General features: G+C 31.9%; 1 long non-coding RNA gene and 1 pseudogene across 8 annotated transcripts; one reads left to right on the top strand and one right to left on the bottom strand.

Annotated features, from left to right (window-relative positions):
* Nucleotides 1–288: 288 nt before the first annotated feature.
* Nucleotides 289–5,588, bottom strand: LOC106780422. Of its 8 annotated transcripts, none has more exons than XR_002666556.1 (9): nt 5,503–5,588; nt 5,084–5,337; nt 4,788–4,936; nt 4,463–4,702; nt 3,777–4,380; nt 3,469–3,648; nt 1,298–2,220; nt 1,155–1,195; nt 289–495 (listed from the first exon to the last, which is right to left on the bottom strand). It is a non-coding gene; the product is annotated as an uncharacterized LOC106780422 (long non-coding RNA). The 8 variants fall into 8 exon arrangements; XR_002666560.1 differs by having other exon boundaries at nt 1,155–1,495; nt 2,191–2,220; XR_002666561.1 differs by having other exon boundaries at nt 1,155–1,485; nt 2,191–2,220.
* A 5,247-nt stretch (nt 5,589–10,835) lies between these two features.
* On the top strand, nt 10,836–13,476 carry LOC106780421 (annotated as a pseudogene).
* Nucleotides 13,477–20,227: the final 6,751 nt, after the last annotated feature.

Raw genomic sequence — 20,227 nt, 5'->3', positions numbered from 1 at the left:
ACGCCTATTTTTACTATAAAACTCATACTAACAAACGTATTTTACAGTAACAACAGGTACTTAAATCTATACCTTCTCACCCCACACTTAAGAGACACATTGTCCTCAATGTGTGAGTGAGGAAGGTTCCTAAAATGAAAACAGCATAGAAATCAGAGTTATACAAAAAAAATGGAATTGAGAAAACACAAATTGAACAAGACATGTACAGAACAAAATTAGGAAAAACACAAAAAAAAAACTAAAACTACAAAACTAAAAAGAACTCTTTCAAATTGGCCACAAATCAAAATTAATCTTTTTAATTTTTATATAAAAGAGCATATTTTCTATTCTACTACTTACTATACTGTCTAAGACTAAGCAAGCTAATAAAAAAAATTTATCACTATAATAGAAAAGAAAGNTAGAGAAAGGGCTTATTGTTTTTGGTTTTGCTCCATGTGTTCTCTGCCTTAGCCTCATCAGCTCTCCATCAAAAGTTGACAGCTGCGTCTGCATCAAAAGTTGACAACTGCGTCTATCATTGCTGCATTGATCTTACCAGGTCCAATTTCACTATGGCTACACTAATCAAATTCCAGTAACATGAGAACTAATAGTGTATACATAAACTTGAATGTTCTTCTGTTACTTTAATGCAATACTACCAATTGATCTGTTAAATTATTGGCATTACAACAACATAGCTGAGATATCAAAAGGTATAGTGATGTCTAACATTAGTTTTAAACAAAAGAAAGAAAAAAGAAACTCCAATACCATCATGGTCTTTTCACCAATTCCCACCAGGACAAAGAAAATCAAGGTAGGCCTAAGAGGGTACACAAAAACAACTGCTTCTAAGGATATAATCAATTATTTTCCAAACACTCTCTTAGAAAGTTCACAAAAACAGATTATTATTTCTTCACAATGAGCCCATGCAAACACACAATAAGACGGTTATTTAATTACACTTACACAAAAAAAAAAGGTACAGAAAGTCTGTCATGAATTCGTGAGTCATGTGTGAAGTCACGGAGGAAGAAGACATGTTCATTTTTCTTTTAAAAGAAGTGCATGAAGCACCATAAGTAAGTCCATGAACACTGGCATGTAAACTATAATAATAATAATTCACAGTCATGGGAGATAACAGAAATAAAACATACCTCAGCAGTAATTGTGTAACTTATTTCCTTATCACGAATATCTGAACACAACCATAGTCCGTTAGTCAATTGGAGAGAGTTATACATAATATACAACTAAGAAAATTCGAGAACACGTCACCACAGTAAAAATAGGGCTTAACCTTGTATGTCTTAGAGAGTTTTGCACAAACAACATTGGGCGTACTCACTCGAAGGAACAATTAGCGTTGTCCCACACAAATGGCAAAAGAAATCGAGTCTAGAGTAATAATACGCCATCGATTTTGGAGGTGAAATGCACAGTTTTGTGTGTAACACAGAGAATGCAGAGGACGAAGCTGCAAAAACCCTAACATATACTGACAAAACGAGGATGAAACACTTTTTTACAATTTCTAACATTCACGTCACTACATTAATTAAGAGTTCAATCAAACAAAGGAAATATTTATCTAAATGATGATGATGATATAGGGTCTGAAAACAAATTCAGAATTTATAAATATTAGTATATTAGTATAAACTCTTAAAAATACTATTAAGAAAAGAAAGTCACTAAGTATATAGATAGAGATATTAGTAATGTTTTCTCTAAATATAGTAAATATGAACTCTAAATATAAGATATTAAACATGTTTAAATAATCTGATATTTCATCTCAAATCCAAACAATCATCTTAAAAACTTTAAAATATATTACTACTTGATAGGTAACCATCTCTGCAGAGTAAACCTGATTAACATATACAGACTAAAAAACGGCATTTCAAAATTAGTTCAAAAGTAAAATCATGATACAATGCATTAATTGCAGTCTCAGATATGGAGTATTACTAAAGCCGCACTGGATAAAACAATCATACATAGAAGAAACACCAACAGTACAAATTTGATGAAAAATAGACAATGAGGTATTACTAAAGCCACGTTGGATAAAACAATTATACATAGAAGAAACAACAACAGTTCAAATTTGATGAAAAATAGACAATTGTGTCATACAATCCAAATTAATCAAAATTAAAATGGTGAGAATGAAGAGAATATACTAACCTTCAGAAACAACAGGACAAGTTTCTCTCCCTGTAAACAAAGCAAAGACAGATAAAATGGTTGCTCTGCAATTAAGATGGTAACAGGGTAATTGGGTGAAGAAGTAAAATCTTTAGAGTAGAAGTAGAATTCCACTGTTAGGGTTTGCATTTTCGAAGCAGAAGAAGTAAAACAAAGAGAAAAGAAGATGAGAAAGGGTGAACTCTCGGCTGGTGATGGAGAACAAGAATGAAACAAGAGTTTCTCACTTCTCGCGACTCCTTTTTGGGTTTCTTGGCCTAACCCAAGAGTGACCAAAAAAGTTAAAAATAAAAGAAAGCAAAGAAAGATTGATGAAAACTTAGTTGTTTGTTGTAAACGGTTGTTATTTGTTGCAATTTTTCGTATATGAAAGAAGAAAAACAAGAAAGAAAGAGGAAAAGCCTGTGTGCAAATAGAGATTAGAGATAGGATGCAAAGAAGTGCGAGAATAACCGAGAGGGGAAAAGGAGGAATAACTTTTTAGCAATGAAATTTCTGGATTTTATGGACTTTGTTTATCTGATTTTATGGTAACAAAAAGTGTTATTTTAATACATTATTTAATTACAAGAAACTTCTTGATATTAAAATAAAACACCTATTAAATATTTAGTTTTCATTAAAACCGACTAAAATAGTCTTTTTTACACCTACATATGCCTAATTTACATACTTTCTAGACCCACTAGAGCATTAAAGTACACTCGTATTAATGAGGTCAATGGTGTTTTATTTAACTTATTTTAAGAAAATTATTGGCAAAGATTAAAATATCCAAGAAAGAAATATGTAATTTTAATATTTAATATGAACGAAAAATAAATATTTTACTCGTTTCGTGTTTTTTAATAATAATAATAATAAGAAGAATAATAAAAATAATAACAATAATAAGAATAATAAAAATAATAACAATAATAAGAATAATAAAAATAATAACAATAATAATAAGAATAAAAATAATAATAATAAGAATAAGAATAAGAATAATAATAAGAATAATAAAAGTAATAATAAGAATAATAATAATAATAAGAATAATAATAATAATAGTAATAATAATAAAAATAATAATAAAAATAATAATAATAATATTAATACCCTCAAAAGACCAGTTGATACATCTCTAACACACCGTTTTAAATTCTCCTGAAAATATTAAAGTTGATGATGAGGGAAAAATGAGGTCACCAGTTAAGAATACATATTATAGGACAAAAGAAAAAAAAGTATAAAAGCAATTTTTTTATCGAGTACCTTTTCATGAAACCGACCATCTGCAATTATCAAAACTAGGTGCTGTAGTAGGTTATGTCCAGATGGAAGTCGTGCTTTTACAACTGCAGTATCCAGTTTGTTAGTCAGGTACTTTAATAGGTCAACAACTGGCTCATCAGCAATCGTGTTCTCTTGTTCGATTGTCAAATTGGATATCATCTGCTCCTCATCCAAACAAAAAGTTAAACCTAAATTAGACTTAGATCCTCTCATAAGCATATTTCACAGATGCACAGTGATTTTAATAAAAAGAATCAAATTATAAGTCAAGTTATTATCTTGCTAACCTTAACACCAGCCTCTCAAAGTCGTGCAACAACTTTATGTTTCCTTTTGTTCCAAAACTAGCAACAGCCAAGCTTCCCATTTCCAATTGAGAAACGGCACGACATACAGTAACCAAAGCTTCAATAGCAACATCACCATAATCTGACATACTAAGTGAATCATCAATAGCTATAACAAATTGGTAATCACGTTATCGTCACAAGAATTCACTAACATTTTCTACAGAGAAAAGGTATTGTCCAATTAATTATACAGTAACAAAGAATACTAAAACAACTTGCAAAGAGAAAAGCTTACCCCAGAAGAAACAACTTCCCAAAGATCCTTACATAATGTGTCCAAGCTAAGATTTGTAACAAATGACTCAAATAGTGATTCACATGAAACAATTTTTTCCATGGACTCATCAACCATAGGAATATTGCTTGGAAAACATAAACTCTGCAATACAGATGCAAGATGCTGATATATAGACATAAGGGCTTCATTGAACCTGGCATTAAGCTCCACAGAGTTTCTTTTACAAAATATATCTCCAGATAGAACTTTTTCACCAAAATTTCCCTGTCTTGCTGTTGTAAACTCATCCTCGAATAATTTTGCCTGAAGAAAAAATCTTTTTATTCCCCAATTTTCAATTTCAAAATACTAGGTTTTGACAAGAATAAGTCAAAATATCAAGTACCTTGTGAGTTATTTCTAGAAAATGTTGGATCAGAACTTCTCTAACTGTACTCCTATTCGAATCTTGCTCTTGAAAATCTTGCACCTGTAGTTCAAGAAAACGACCCTTAAAATCCCAAATGGTGTTGAAGTTTTCAGAAACCAGCAGCTTCATTTCTTGAGTAACAATGCAAGGATGCAAGGAAGAAGTCAGTGCAGTCACAGCTTTGGACCTCCCAATTAGGTAACAATCCAATGATTCCTGTAATCATGTTTTCATGAATCAGAAGAGAGTAGGTACTTCTGCAAATTCAAAGAAATCTACAGCAGAAAACCAACATATGCACCTTTGATTTACTGAACGACGGTAAAAATTCCCCAGAGTAGAAACACGTTCTCTAAAGCATTTCAATTGTCTGTTGAATGCACTGGCAGCAGTCAGTTGCTTCTGTTGTATCTAGATAAGTTGATTGAGGAAAGAACTAGAACTGTCAACCTACAGAAACCAAAGAAATTATATGACTTAGAAGTCAAAGAAACTTGTGGGCAAGATTGATAGCATCTTCCAAGAACTGTAACTATTATAAAAGCAATGCAGCAAATATGAAAAATCCAGTTATTAAATAAATAATCTGATAGCTACCCAGACTTTACAAGAGAACTCCAAGACAATTCTTGGATGTTTATTAAGAAACCAAACAGCACTGTTCAAAAGAACCATCAACCAAACCCTTGCTCGTAACATCATAAGTGGGCTTATGATTATGAAAAGATCGTGCTTTTGCTCCTCTTTGTGCACCTTCTTGGTTAAGGAAAATAGACACGGGTTCTTGTAAGACATCCTTCGATTCTTCTCCTTACCTTACCCATTCTCTCGTTCCCCACACTCAACCCAGCCTAAAAAAAAGAAAAAAAAAATTGAAAAAAAAAATCAAGAAGAAGAAGAGAGAAAGAAAAAGGTTAGTACCTAAGATGAAAATAGAAGATGAAAATAGAAGATGAAAATAGAAGATGAAAATAGAAGGCGGAAGAGAGGGAAAGAAAGGAATGGGGCCGTTCTACCTTCACAAAGGCATGGTTTATATTTGTAAGAAGAAAGAAGTGAAGAAGAAATAAAGAAGTGAGGCGGTTTATATATGTAACCTAAGAGAATGGTTTAATCTAAATTTTAACCAGAACAATCCACAACATAAAAAAAATAATAAAATATAACTTATTAATAATAAAAAGAGATGGTTGGTTATGTTCCTTAAAATACATATTTTTTTTTTAAGTTTAAAGGTTGTTGTTAATCATAATTTTATTATAAGTAACATTAATTATTTCATAATGAAGGTCTAATGTAAGCATAAAAAATATTTACATCTTATAATTTTTGACTTTATAATAAATTTTATAATAAATTTTGGATGTAACAAATTTTATATGCATGATGCATAAGATTTGATGCAAAACATAAAATAAATTAATTAAAAAATTGTCTTGAGTCTTCATGTATCGTCTTAGAAGATTTTGTAACAATTGAAATGAGAAAAACTTATAACTTATATTTATATATTAATAAATATATGGTGTTAGATTTTAAAGGTTGAAATTAATCTCTAGATATTTTTCTCTCTGTCATTATATATCATCATTATATCATTATTTCTCTCTTTAATAATAAAATAGTTGTAATTAATCAAAATATATCATCGTTATATTATTATTTTTATTATTAAAAACATATTTTAATGTCAATTTTTAAATTTTTTTAGTATTATAGATTTTAGTATATATATATATATATATATATATATATATATATATATATATATATATATATATATATATATATATATATATATATATATTACAGCTGGTGCTGACACACAGCATGGCTTTTAAATACATTTTTTTTTAAAGAAATTCATTAACCTTTTCTCTTTAAAAGATGGAGCTTCAAGGATTCTACTCTTGTGGAGGATCACATTTTGGTCTTCTTCTTTATCTTAAAACACTTTTTGTAAATATGTAATATAGCTTATTTTTAGGTTTTGTATTTGGCCAAGACACTTTGTTCTTTGTTTAGAAGGTTTGATGGCTTTAAGAGTTAAAAATGGGTTTTGGAATTAGTTAGTTGCAATGAGCATTGCATAAGGCTCCTCACATTTAATGTTTAAGCTCCTTCTCATTTAATGCTTAGGTTCTTCATTTAATGCTTAGGCTCCTCATTTAATGATGAGGCTCCTCATTAAATGATGGAAAGGCTCCTAAGTATACCATGTACTCTAGCCTTCTCCTTCACCTATAAAAAAATGGACATCTTTTATTTAATCTTTAGAACTTGATTAAATGATAAGTATCTCATCTTTTTCAACATGTCTAATATGTTTTTTGAGTCATGAGTATTTCATGACTTTCAGAGTTAAAAAATGGGTTATAAATGGGTTTTTGAAGGAGTTAGTTGTAAAGAGCCTTTGCATTAAATGTTTTGACTAAGTTAGTTACAGAGCATAAGGCTCCTCACATTTAATTCTTAGGCTCTTCATTTAATGCTTAGGCTCTTCATTTAATGCTTAGGCTCCTCATTTAATGATGAGACTCCTCATTAAGTGATGGAAAGGCTCCTAAGTATACCATGTACTCTAGCCTTCTCCTTCACCTATAAAAGAAGAGACACCTTTTTTTAATCCTTAGAACTTTATTGAATGTAAAGTCCTTTTGCTAAAATTTGAGGACTTCTATTCTTGAGTTCTCACCTTATGAAATTGTCTTCTTTTAGACTTCTTCATACCTTCTCCTTCAAGAAGGACATATACCAAGACCATACAACACCAACATCTTCATCTCTTCATCTCTATTTGCTTCTCTACTTTCATTGATCATCATGGAGTCAACCTCTTTGAAGAAGCTTCGTCAACTCATCATGGAGATCATTTCATGTTGAAGTAGTCTCCTCAAAGCAATCTCCATCATATGGTCACTATCTTGGAAGTCTTCAAGAGATAAGTGTCTTCAAAGTTCTTACCCATTTCTTCTTACCCATTTTTGTTCCTGTGAATTCCTTGTTGTCTCATCTTTTCCAACATGTCTAATATGTTTTTTGAGTCATGAGTATTTGTTGTATGTCTTGAAATATTGATTCAAATTAATTGTTCTTCTTGAATCATCCATGTTGTGCCTAGGATTTCCACTTTTTCTATTTGTATGCGTGTAGAGTTTATGGGTTTGTGTCATGGGTTTGGATCATCTTTTGAGTCATTTGATTTGATTTTATGATCTTATTGTTTTTTCCTAAGTCTTGTATATCCATATATGTCATCACATATTTGTTGAACTTGAAAGAAAAATTGAAAACATTTAAAACTTCAAACCTACCCATTTTCGGAACTCGATTTTCAAAAAATAATTGCAACTAGACCATAGGTCTAAATGCTACGTTTTATATGTCAAATGAAAGATATATGAGTCTATTTCCCAGGAAAAAAGAATAGTCTCATTTCGAGCTCTATAGAAAAATTTATGGATAAAACATTGAGCAAAGGTCAGAGTTGTCCAATTCCAGCGTGAAATTTCATATTTTTATGTTTTGGGTGTTTTTGGGTTTTCTTTGAGTTTTATGAGTGTATTCATACTTGTTATTAGTTCCTAAAAAAGTTCTCAGTATTAGGTTTCCATTGAGTCATTTTTTTAGTTGTCAAACGATCATTTGATTCCTTAGGATTTCCTACATACACCACTTGAATTAGCCTTGTTTTTGAATATGACTTGTACAAAAAATATGATGCTTGTTGTGTTCTGAAAAATTCATTGATAAAAATAGAAGATCCATTAATAAAAAAAAACAAGAAGAAGAAGATGATGGAATCCATTTTGGGAACGAAACGAAGATCCATGAAAGGAGCATCGACTTAAGCTTAGGCTAGGAGATTGGAAAAAGAAGAAGGACTTTCAAGCTTGTTCTTGATTTCCCTTAAGCCTTAAAAGACATTGGTCGTTGATGTAAGAAAAAAATGGAGCTTCAAGTATTCTACTGTTGTGGAAGATCACATTTTGGTTTTCTGCTATATCTTAAAACACCTTTTGTAATTATGTAATATAGCTTATTTTTAGGCCTTGTATTTGACCAAGACACCTTGTTTAGCTTTGTTTATAAGGTTTAATGGCTTTAAGAGCTAAAAATTGGGTCATAAATGGGTTTTGGAAGGAGTTAGTTGGAAGGAGTCTTTGCATTAAATGCTTTGACTAAGTTAGTTACAAAGCATAAGGCTCCTCATTTAATGCTTAGGCTCTTCATTTAATGTTTAAGTTCCTCATTTTCTCCTCATTAAATGATGGAAAGGCTTCTAAGTATACCATTACTCTAGCCTTCTTTATTACCTATAAAAGGAGAGACACTTTTTTTAATCCTTAGAACTTGATTGAATGTAAAATCATTTTGCCAAAATTCCAAGACTTCCCTTTTCTTGAGTTCTCCCCTTATGAAATTGTCTTCTTTTAGACTTTTTCATACCTTCTTCTTCATGGTTGGCCTAACCTCCTAGAAGGACATCTACCAAGATAATACAACACCGACATCTTCATCTCTTCATCTCTATTTGCTTTTACTAGAGGAAGAGGAAGAACAAGAAGAGGAAGACGAGGAAGAAGAAGAAAGTACCTAAGTCTCAAAAACCAGTTTTTGAAAAATTTCCAAATCTTGGAATCGAGCACCAACATAGCCAAGTCTCACCACGAAATTTGGATTTCTTTAAAACCCAACAAATTCGAAAATTGTTCGGACAAACATTTTGACAGTGGTCATTTGGGATTATAAAGAGTGATTTCCAGCCCCTGAGTCTCAGAAACAAAGACTTTAAAAAATTTCCAAATCTTGATTCTGCATAATGCAGATGCAAATATTTATACATCAAGATTATAACAGAATTAGTTATAATTCTATCTAATCTATCAGCTATATACACAAAATAATAACAAACAGAAATAATAACAAACAAAATCTTAAAATCTAAATAAACAAAAATAATAACAGACAAAATCTTAAAACCTAACAAGATATCAAATATTAAATCAAATATTAAATACTAACATAACTACATAACCTTAATTGTTTTAAGATACAAAACAATAACCACTTGCCTACACAAGCAAATTACAAAAACAAAAATATGAACATTTTGAGTACTCAATAGACAAACAAATTTAATAAGAACTAAATTGCCTAAATTTATGAAAGACTTGGAATTTTATTAAACCTATGTATTTTAAGTATATCATTTTCATATATAATTGTTTTAAAACAACTAACTTTCATTAGATTGAAACACCATACGTTTCAAATTATTTATCGACAATGATTACATTCGTAACTTTAAGAACAAATTGATAAACAAATATTAATAATTGAGTAAAGTTTCAAAAAAGAAATTTTTTATTTCTAACATTATGTTTACTTGAAATGTTTCGATTGCTTTAAAGAGAATAATTATGATCTCTTTCTACATGTAATAATACTCTCTTGTCAACGTATTCTCACAAACTCTATAAAAACTAGTAATAATATGATTAAAAAAAAAAGTAAAAAGTAAATAAAATTCCTTTTCATTATCAAAGTATTAAGAAGTTTTGGATTATAAAATATGACGTGAAAAATTATAAAATAAAATAAAACACACACACATCATTCTTTTATCCAAATTAAAGTTTTCATTTAATTATTTTTTAAGGTTATATCTTTCTGTTAAAGTTGTATTTTCTTTAAAAAAATCCTGTTTAATTATTTAATATTTTTTATTTTAGTAATTATAATTGTAATTCTTATATTTTATAAAACTGCAATATTGATTTGGAAAATTTTCATATAATTTAGTCCATTGTCTTAATCATATGTAATTTTGTTCAACTTTAAAAATATACTTATTCATTATCAAACTTTTAAAGTCTTTTAATTGATACTCTTTTTTCAATTATGTAAAAAGATATAAAAATAATGTATTTTTCTAATATCAATACCAGTTGGACGAAAAAAATTACAAATATTATGTACAATCTTTTCCCTAATATAAGATCTAAATAAATATATATATATATATATATATATATATATATATATATAATATAATATAATATAATATAATATAGTATAATATAAGAGTGACACACATAGAATTAAACCAAATATAAATAATAAAAGTTAAAATTAAAAGGTAACTAACTCAAAATAAAAATAATTAATTTATTTTTATATTAACTAAATAAAATAATATTATTTTTAAATAAATAAAAAATTAAAAATAATAATTTCTATTTTATTGCTATCAAAGTTAAAATAAATATTATTAAGCTAAATTAAAATTTAAGTTTATATATATAATATTCCCCTCACCTTATTATTCATAAAACAACCTACAATTTACCACGTTCTTCTGAACCCTACATTCTACGTCATAATCAATTTTGCATCAGCGAAATAGACCGAGCCTTCGTTTCAGCTCTTGTTTGTTTTGAGCTCAACGAATTTTGACGAATATTTAGGGTTCCGATAGATGGCGGTAGATAATCCTGGATTGAAGAAGTTGGAATATTTGTCTCTTGTGTCGAAGGTGTGCACCGAGTTGAAGTCCCACACCGGCGACAAAGTTCTGGCGGAGTTCATCACTGAGTTGGGTCGGTCATCGGAGAATGTTGAGGAATTTGACGTGAAATTGAAGGAGAATGGTGCGGAAATGCCGCATTACTTTGTCCGAACGCTCCTCACTATTATTCACGCGATTCTTCCTCCCAAGCCGAAGGAATTGAAAAAGGAGAAAGAGAGTGTCAACGGCAAGACCAAGTTCAAGGCTCTGGCCATCGCAGACGATAGGGACCGGGCCAAGGAGCTTCGGAATGAGATAGAATCTGAGGCAAGGGAGAAGCAGAGTGAGCAAATTGAGGAAGATGATGGGTACAGAGATAGAAATAGAAGAGATAGGCGCAGAGATAGGTATGATGAAGATGATAGAAGAGATCATCGCAGAAGAGGAAGAGATAGAGATGATGAAAGATGATAGAAGGGATTACGGCAGAAGGGATTCTTCTCTTTTTGACTGGGCGAGAGGAGATTGATTTTGCTTGCCAATCTCTATACGAGAGAATGAAGGGATTAGGTAAGAATGTTTCAGAGCTGATCATTTTACCGGTTTATAGTGCCTTTCCCAGTGAAATGCAGTCTAGGATATTTGAACCTGCTCCTCCAGGGAAAAGGAAAGTGGTTGTGGCTACTAACATTGCCGAGGCTTCTTTGACTATTGATGGGATATTTTATGTAATTGATCCTGGATTTGCTAAGCAAAATGTTTATAACCCAAAGCAAGGTCTTGATTCTTTGGTAATAACTCCAATTTCACAAGCATCAGCCAAACAAAGAGCTGGACGTGCAGGGTCTACTGGACCTGGGAAGTGTTATCGCCTTTACACTGAGAATGCATACAGTAATGAGATGTCTCCCACTACAATTCCTGAGATTCAAAGGATAAATCTGGGGATGACTACACTTAATATGAAAGTAATGGGGATAAATGATCTACTGTCCTTTGATTTTATGGATCCACCATCACCTCAAGCACTGATTTCTGCCATGGAGCAGCTTTACAGTCTAGGAGCATTGGATGAAGAGGGCCTTCTGACCAAATTGGGGAGGAAAATGGCAGAATTTCCTTTGGATCCACCTTTGTCCATGATGTTGCTTGCCAGCGTCGACCTTGGATGCAGTGATGAGATTTTAACCATAATTCCCATGATCCAGACTGGTAATATTTTTTACAGGCCAAGGGAAAATCAAGCCCAAGCAGATCAGAAGAGGGCAAAGTTTTTCCAGCCAGAGGGTGATCATCTGACACTACTTGTTGTTTATGAGGCTTGGAAAGCCAAGAATTTTTCTGGGCCCTGGTGTTTTGAGAATTTTGTGCAATCTAGATCGTTGAGAAGAGGATGTCAGGAAACAACTTCTCACCATTATGGATAAGTATGATATCTATCTATTCTTTTAAACATTTTGTTTGCTATGTTGCTTTGTGTTTCTACCATGCAGAATTATTCAAGTTCCCAATGGTTTTATAAATGTTTTTGTTTTGGTATTATCTTCTTTGTATTGAGAAAATTGGAAATTATTCTCTTTATCTAAGGGATACCTTAAGTATTTTGACTTTAGGCTTCATGTTCTTGTTGTAAGCAACATTTTATTGTGGTTGATAGTTATTGTGTTGACTAGAGTTTCTTGCATTATTATTTATATCATATTAAATTGCAATCTAAATCACTTGTATGGATATTCAGGTACAAATTGGATGTTGTAAGTGCTGGAAAAAACTTCACCAAAGTAAGGAAGGCTATCACTTCTGGATTCTTTTTTCACGCTGCCAGAAAGGATCCCCAGGAAGGATACAGAACTCTAGTTGAGAACCAACCTGTGTATATCCATCCAAGTTCTGCTTTGTTCCAGAGGCAGCCAGACTGGGTCATATATCATGAGCTTGTGATGACAACTAAGGAGTATATCCGTGAGGTGACTGTCATAGACCCCAAATGGCTTGTTGAACTGGCTCCAATATTTTTCAAAGTAGCAGATCCTACAAAGATGAGCAAGCGAAAGCGTCAAGAGCGAATTGAGTCACTTTATGATAGATACCACGAGCCAAATTCATGGCGTTTGAGTAAACGTCGTGCATGATATGTAATTCATCCATTTCTTTTCAATGCAATGTTTTGGATACTGTCTTATGTTGCATTTAGTTTAAATGTCTATTTTCTCCTTAAGGGATGATTTAAATGGAAATTTAGACATATTTTCATTTTTATTTCTCAGGAAGGCTAAAATTATAAGAATTCTAGGTTCGTGGTAGGAGTGTATAGTCCTAATCACTAACTTCTGTATATATTTACTTTTCCAAGATATTACTGACAATATACAATGTAGTACTGCCAATTCTTCTGTCTTTGGTTGATTAGGTTAGTTCTGCTGAAGCTTAACTTGATAGAATGTTCTCTTCTCTATAAATTGCCAGAGGCACAAAATATATTTTTTTTTTATTGTTAGAAGATATCAGTAATTATAAAAAGTTATATTTCGAACATATTTATGATTGGTTGCAGCTTTAGCTGTTTATTTTCTTTTGTCCTTTAGAAGGACTACTATTTGAGTTGTCTATATGTTTTCTAAATGTTGATATCTATGATTGTTTACAACCCCGTTCCTTTTATGTGGATGTATTATAAGCTAGAGGCACAGTATTGTTAGTTGCTGATGGTGATTTGATAAAAATTAGTGATGAAAAATTAATCNACGNNTTTGTAATGTATAAAAGGCTCTGTACGAAATTATTAATGGAGATATTGATCCTTTTTAGGTTCAGGATGAGACAATCTCTTGTTTAATAATCATTAGTAAAATTATTAATGGAAAGCTTTAGACATGGAAGTGATGNCAACAAACAATAAGTTCAACATCACTTTTCTATATAAGTTATTATTGAAAAACAATAATCAAAGTGTGTTTACAGTTTGAGACACGATGGAGGTACAAATTAGAAGAAAACAGTGGCCTAATTCTATTCGAACTGAACTTATTCGTCAGATTAACTCCACTGAATGAACATTATTACTTGCATATCAAACAAAATGTAATTATTTTTGCCTCTTAACAACATAGTCTCTCATGCATGTGGTAAATAATTGATCTCATAGAAACAAAAACAAAAAATTGAGTCAAGTTTTGTTGGCTGAAATAAAACAAACTCGACCATAAATACTCTGTAATGAGAATTCTTCATATCTCAAATTTCATTCCTAGATAGCATAAAAGTTTCTGATTTTGTTTCTGATTTGGTTTTTCTGCATTATATTTTTCTATTCTAATGTTTATGATCTATTAATTTTATAGAAGCGTCTGTCTGTGTTTAAATATGACACTGTTGAACTTGAAATGCCCTCTTCTGTAGATTGTAACTTCAAAAGTATTCTTGTGGTTTGCCAGATAAAACTCCATATGCTTTATTCTGAAAAATGAGCTGTTACCCCATTGATTAATCAATAAACCAGAACATTCTTGCAGTCTCAAAATCTAAATTTGAGTTCTAGGCTAGTGACTTGAACACAATTCCCAGTTGCCATCTTTTTTTTAATTCAAATTACATATGCATTGAGGCATGTCCTTTTAAAGCGTGGTATTGGATACAAAACTTAGTGTGGTTCTATTTCCATTAATTTTATTTGTCTATCACCTAGAAGATATATGTTTATACTATTCTTGAACTCTTTCTGTTTTATTGCAATTATTTTATTCTGACCTTGATCCATGAATAACCCTACTTACCTTTATTCATTCATGTTAAGCATTAGTTTTTCTCCACCATATCATTTGTTAATTTCACTTTCTTGTCTGCAGATTAAGTTCTATCATCATCCATCTTGTGCATCTGAAGGGAAGATATTCCTCAAGAAAATCTGTCTGCAGAATTTGTATGCTAAAATGAGAGAAATGTGCTAATACTCTTAAATGGAGTGTGGCTTTAAAGGTGCACTTGCACTGATACATCAAGAATGTGCTGTTAAATGGTTTAAAATTAAAGGCAGCAGATCATCTGATTGCAAGCATGAAGTTCTCAACCTACCTGTTAATGACATGATCTGTACTATAACAGGCTGCTCGTTTGATGTATTATTGGTAAACTCATTGTTTTTAATTAGAGGATAACTCCTGGTTAGTTACCAGTTACTAGTTACCTACTGATTACAAGTTTGATAGTTTTATTGAAAGGTTGCTCGAGGCTCATTTTGAAAGAAGGCAGGTTCAGAACATGTGATGTATTTCTTGCTTCATGTTTATTTTGATAGAGCAAAACTGACAAGAATATATAGCTTTCATTTTGTAGGCCGTGATAGGAAAGAGACCACTAATTGTAGTATTTAGGTGGATACTTGTGACTAAATTATTGGTATATTGAAAAAATAGCATATGTTGAATTGGTTTTATGGATATTCAATTCAAGGCATGTTTAGCTGATGTGACGGAACAAGTCAAAAGCTTGAATGAAAAGTTCGACAAATTTCTAGAGAGGTGTGATTCCAAGAGATATGAAGTTACCTTTAGGAATTTGGAGACACAAATTGATGAGGTTGTTGATGAGGAGAAGGTGGAGAGAGAAGTGGAAAAGATAAAAGAGGAGAAAATAGAGGAAGATGAAGCAGAAAGGTTGAGTGAGGGAGAGAAAGATGAGGAGAAAGAAAAAGCAGTGGTTGAGCAAAAAGAAAAAATATTCAAAAATAAAGAAGAAAAGAAGAAAAGAGAAAAGAGGAAAATTGAGAGAAAAGAGGAGAGAGAAAAAGAGGAAGAGAGGTAAAAAGAAAAGATCATGTGAAAAACCCTTCCTCATGAAAAGAAATATCATAGGAAGGAAAATAAATTTTTGAGCTTCATGGAGATCTTCAAGAAATTCGAGATTAAAGTTCTTATGATTGAAACATGGAAACAGGGGCTTGGAGTTCTTAATTTTCTAAAGAAATTCAGTAGAAAGAAGAAAAAGAAATTAAAAGGGAGTATCAACACCTACTGATGGGTGTTTGAACTCTACCGGGTCAAGCTAATGACGTTAAAAGAGCGCTTGCTGGGAGGCAACCCAATTTCTGAATTTTTTTTTATCTTTTATTTCGTTTTGATTTTATTTGATTTGATTCTATTTGATTTTATTTGATTTTATTTGATTTTATTTGATTTTCTTTTATTCTATTTTATTTTATTTTATTTTATTTTATTTTAATTCATTTTATTTTATTTTATTTTATCTTATTTGATTTTTTTTATTTTTTTTATTTTTTTTGGGTTATGCGCTGCTTCTGATGGCAGTAATGATAACATCTACTGATGGATGCTATATGGTTAGACATTTACTGATGGATGTCACTAACTGTGTTTACTGATGAATGCTATTGGGATAGCATCTATTGAGGGATGCTAGAAGATTTAGGTATCTACTGAAGGATACAGGAAAGTACACCTACTAAAGGGTGTTGGAAAGATTTGCACTTACTGACAAGTGCTAGAAAGGTTTGGGTCAGGCTCGTGACATTAAACAAGCGTTGCTAGGAGGCAACCTAGTTTTCTCTCTTTTACTTTTGAATTTTAAATTTTTTTAGAATAGGTTGAACTTTATTTTTTAGTGTGTATGCTTGGCCTATATACTTTTCTGACAATGTTTGACTGACTAATTTGCATGATGAGCTTATATGATTATGATTGGATGTGGACAATAATTGGGTTGTGTTGCATGTTGATATTCGGTGAAACAGGTGTATAGTAAATTATGATTGTGATTATGATGCTAAGCAGGGTGTATGTATGAATATTGTGTGAGAAAGCATGTTGTGTGAGGTATTGAGCTCCAGAGTTTTTATGATTATATGAATTGTTCACAGGAAAGCATGAATGATATTGCCTTCATCTTGATGATTGATTGAATTGCATGTGCATGTCATATGATCAAGGCCATTTTTGAAAGCCCTTCTCTAGCCAAATTTTCACCCACAGAGCTTAAAATATTATACCCTTTTTGAACCTTAGCCTTAAACAGGATATGAACCCTTGTCTTGAAATTCTTTACCTTGAGTTGGGATGAGCTTAACTGTATGTGATGAAAAGGTTCAAGTTTGGGGTTGCATGGGGGAAATTGGAAAGCTATTAAGAAGTATTGAGCTCAATTGTTGAAAAAGAAAAATGCATGAGAAAAAAAAATAAGAAAAAGCATGAAGATGAGCTCAATGAAAAAGAAAAAGGGAAAAAGTTGGGAATGAGAGAGATTGGTGAGGAAGAGAGTTGTGCTTAAATGTTGAATATTATGATAGCTCTCTTAACTCAAGGATTTTGTTTTTCAGAAAAACCAATTTTTCTTGTTAACCCAACCTCATTACAAGCCTTGGAAAAATCCTTTTGATGGCATTTGCATGTAAAGATGATTTATTGTTTGAGATGAATGACAATGTTATTTCTTGTGACTTGTGAATGATAGAGAGTTGGAGTGTTACCCTAAACACTTGAGTGATTGAGTGAAACACTTGCTTGATATGAATTGTTAATTTTCATAAGTGCATTTTTGCTCAGTGGACTGGTCATTCATAATGTGTAACATTTATTGTGCAATCTCTGAATTGAAAGCATGCATGCATCTTAATTTGATTTCACTGAGAATTTGAAATTAAGTAGTGTTTGTCATGTACTTTAGGAATGTTGAATCATTGGATGAAATAGTATAAAGCCAAGCTCTATTTTGTTTTGTTTGCTTAAGGACAAGCAAAGTTCTAAGTTTGGGGTTGTTGTTAACAGTTGAAAAACAGTTATTTTCATATGTCAATTTAGATCGAATTACTCCATTTACTGCTTAGAATGAGCTTATAATCAAGCAAAACTCAATAAATGAGTCTGTAAAGAGTCAAAAGCTATTTTTAGCGATATTATGCTTGTTTTGCATTGTTTTGTATTTTGGGAAAGTGAAGAATGGAGTTGAAGATGAAGGTCTTAGACTCAAGAAAAGGGAAGAAAAATGAAGAAATTAAGAGTCGACGCACCGCCCGGCGGCAAATTACACCGTTGGGCGGTCCAGTGCGAGGAGTTGGCACCAGGCATGGACGCTGGGCGGATTTGCAATTAGAGGCAAACCGCCGGGCGGTAGACCCCTACCGTTAGGCGGTAGCGCAGCTTGAGGGAAACCGCCGGGCGGAATAAGTGTGGCGTCGGGCGGTTGTCTGCTGGGCTTGGGCCTGTTTTCTGTGACGCTCCTCAACTTTAAATAACCCTATTGCGATTTCAATCTCATTCTTTTGACAGAAGGGGGCGGCCAGACCTAATTTCACTCTCTGGAGAGGATCTCTTGGATGCTTAGGCTCCATTTCTTCTTATCTAGGGTTTGCTTTTCCATTCTCCATCCACTTTTCATCTAGATTCACCATGACTATGGTGAACTAAACCTTATTGTTGTTGGGGAAAACAATGTAATCTTTTGATACTCTCTTCTATTGAAACTCTTGATTAATTTATATGATTTTCATATGTGTTGATTATTAATTGTTGGGTTCTCATCTGTGCTTAATGCTTTTATCGTTTAACTCATTCGATAACTATTGTTTGTCTTTATTGATACAGGGACGTACAGTACTGTCATGAACTGGTGAGTAATTCCTTGATTAAGCAATACCACCTAGGGATAGGGGTAGGACGATCAATTGTTTGTCACTTTTGTTCTATAATGCATTATTAATTACTAGGGGAGGCTAGGGATAGCAAACCAGTAATTAGTAATGGGCTCTTTTCGCCGAGGGATCGGGTTAAGGGTAGGCCAAGAAAGTTGCATGATAATTAGATAATCAAGCTAATTAATCAAGAGGAGTAAATAAGAGAGAGTGGATTAGATGAAATTGTAAACCCCCAACAACTTCATTCATCCATTGTTTTCTTCTCGTCAATTGAATCAATCTCTTTTGCATGTTTATATTTTGTTCTCATACCCAATTAATTAATTTTTATTTTCAAGTCTTAAGATCTTAATTCGCACGAAAGATAAGGCCTTTCGAGTCTCTTGGGAAACGATACTTGGACTTACCATTTTATTATTACTTGAACGATTTGGTACGCTTGCCAATCCGTTAACAATCCTCAAGGGAGGTTACATGGTGGTGCCACTGTAGCTTGTTGTGATTGACCGTACGAATGGCCGGAGTGTCCTTATAGGGTTTATCCTGACATTCTAATGACTATTCATGCTCAATTAGAGAGTGATGAGTCGTGTGGTGAGAATAGCAGGATGTCCTAGTCTTGGGTGTCTCCATTTATGGGCCAAGATGAGTTTGGATGGACTTACACTTGTGTGTGGTAAGGGTGAAACCTGTTGGCAATGGCTTTGCAAAGCAGTAGAGGCCACCACAAGTGCACAAACCCCTGGAACTTGACATTTCATACTAGTCCAAATGGTCAAATAACACGGTCGGTCATTGGTATCAACAAAATGCGTTCGATCTTAGTCTGTATTGTGTTAGGGTCTTTGCATGTTGTGTGTGTGATTGTATAACATGATAGTTAATTCCATTTAATGTATAATCTAATAGAATGTCTATTTGCTTGCTTGTATGCATACTGTTAAGTATATGTTAGTTAGAATTTGGACTTATCTTGCATGCTTTTCAACCTAGCTTACCCTTGCATTTATATGTGTTGTATGTGTTTGCCTTCTTCCTTGCGATGATCATCCAATCCTTTGGATGTGAGCAGAGGTAGAGGATGTACCCCTCGAGCATGCTTTGGAGGGAGATGACCCAGTCACTAACTCTTAGGCTCTTTCTATTATACTTATTTCTATATTTTGAAAAACTTGTAGCTTATATGCAGCACCTAGTTTATATCATTACTCTTAGATCTTTTCCATTATTTTGAGAGACTTCTTATGTACTTAAAGTTTATAATTTTATAGCTCTTTTGGATGATTGTAAATATTATAATCTTATGTACATCCTTTAACTGCTTCGTCTTACTATAATGCTATGTCCTGATATATTATACTTAGCTTATAATTTTTAGGATGTCACAATAATAATAATAATAATAATAATAATAATAATAATAATAATAATAATAATAATAATAATAATAATAATAATAATAATACTTATAATAATATTAATAATAATAATAATAATACTAATAATAATAATAATAATAATAATAATAATAATAATAATAATAATATTAATAATAATACTAATAATAACAATACTAATACTAATAATA

This window comes from Vigna radiata, unplaced genomic scaffold (assembly GCF_000741045.1).
Source record: "Vigna radiata var. radiata cultivar VC1973A unplaced genomic scaffold, Vradiata_ver6 scaffold_570, whole genome shotgun sequence".
Classification (NCBI taxonomy): domain Eukaryota; kingdom Viridiplantae; phylum Streptophyta; class Magnoliopsida; order Fabales; family Fabaceae; genus Vigna; species Vigna radiata.
Note: the sequence above shows the minus strand (reverse complement) of the source record. Positions and strands in the feature narration are given on the sequence as shown.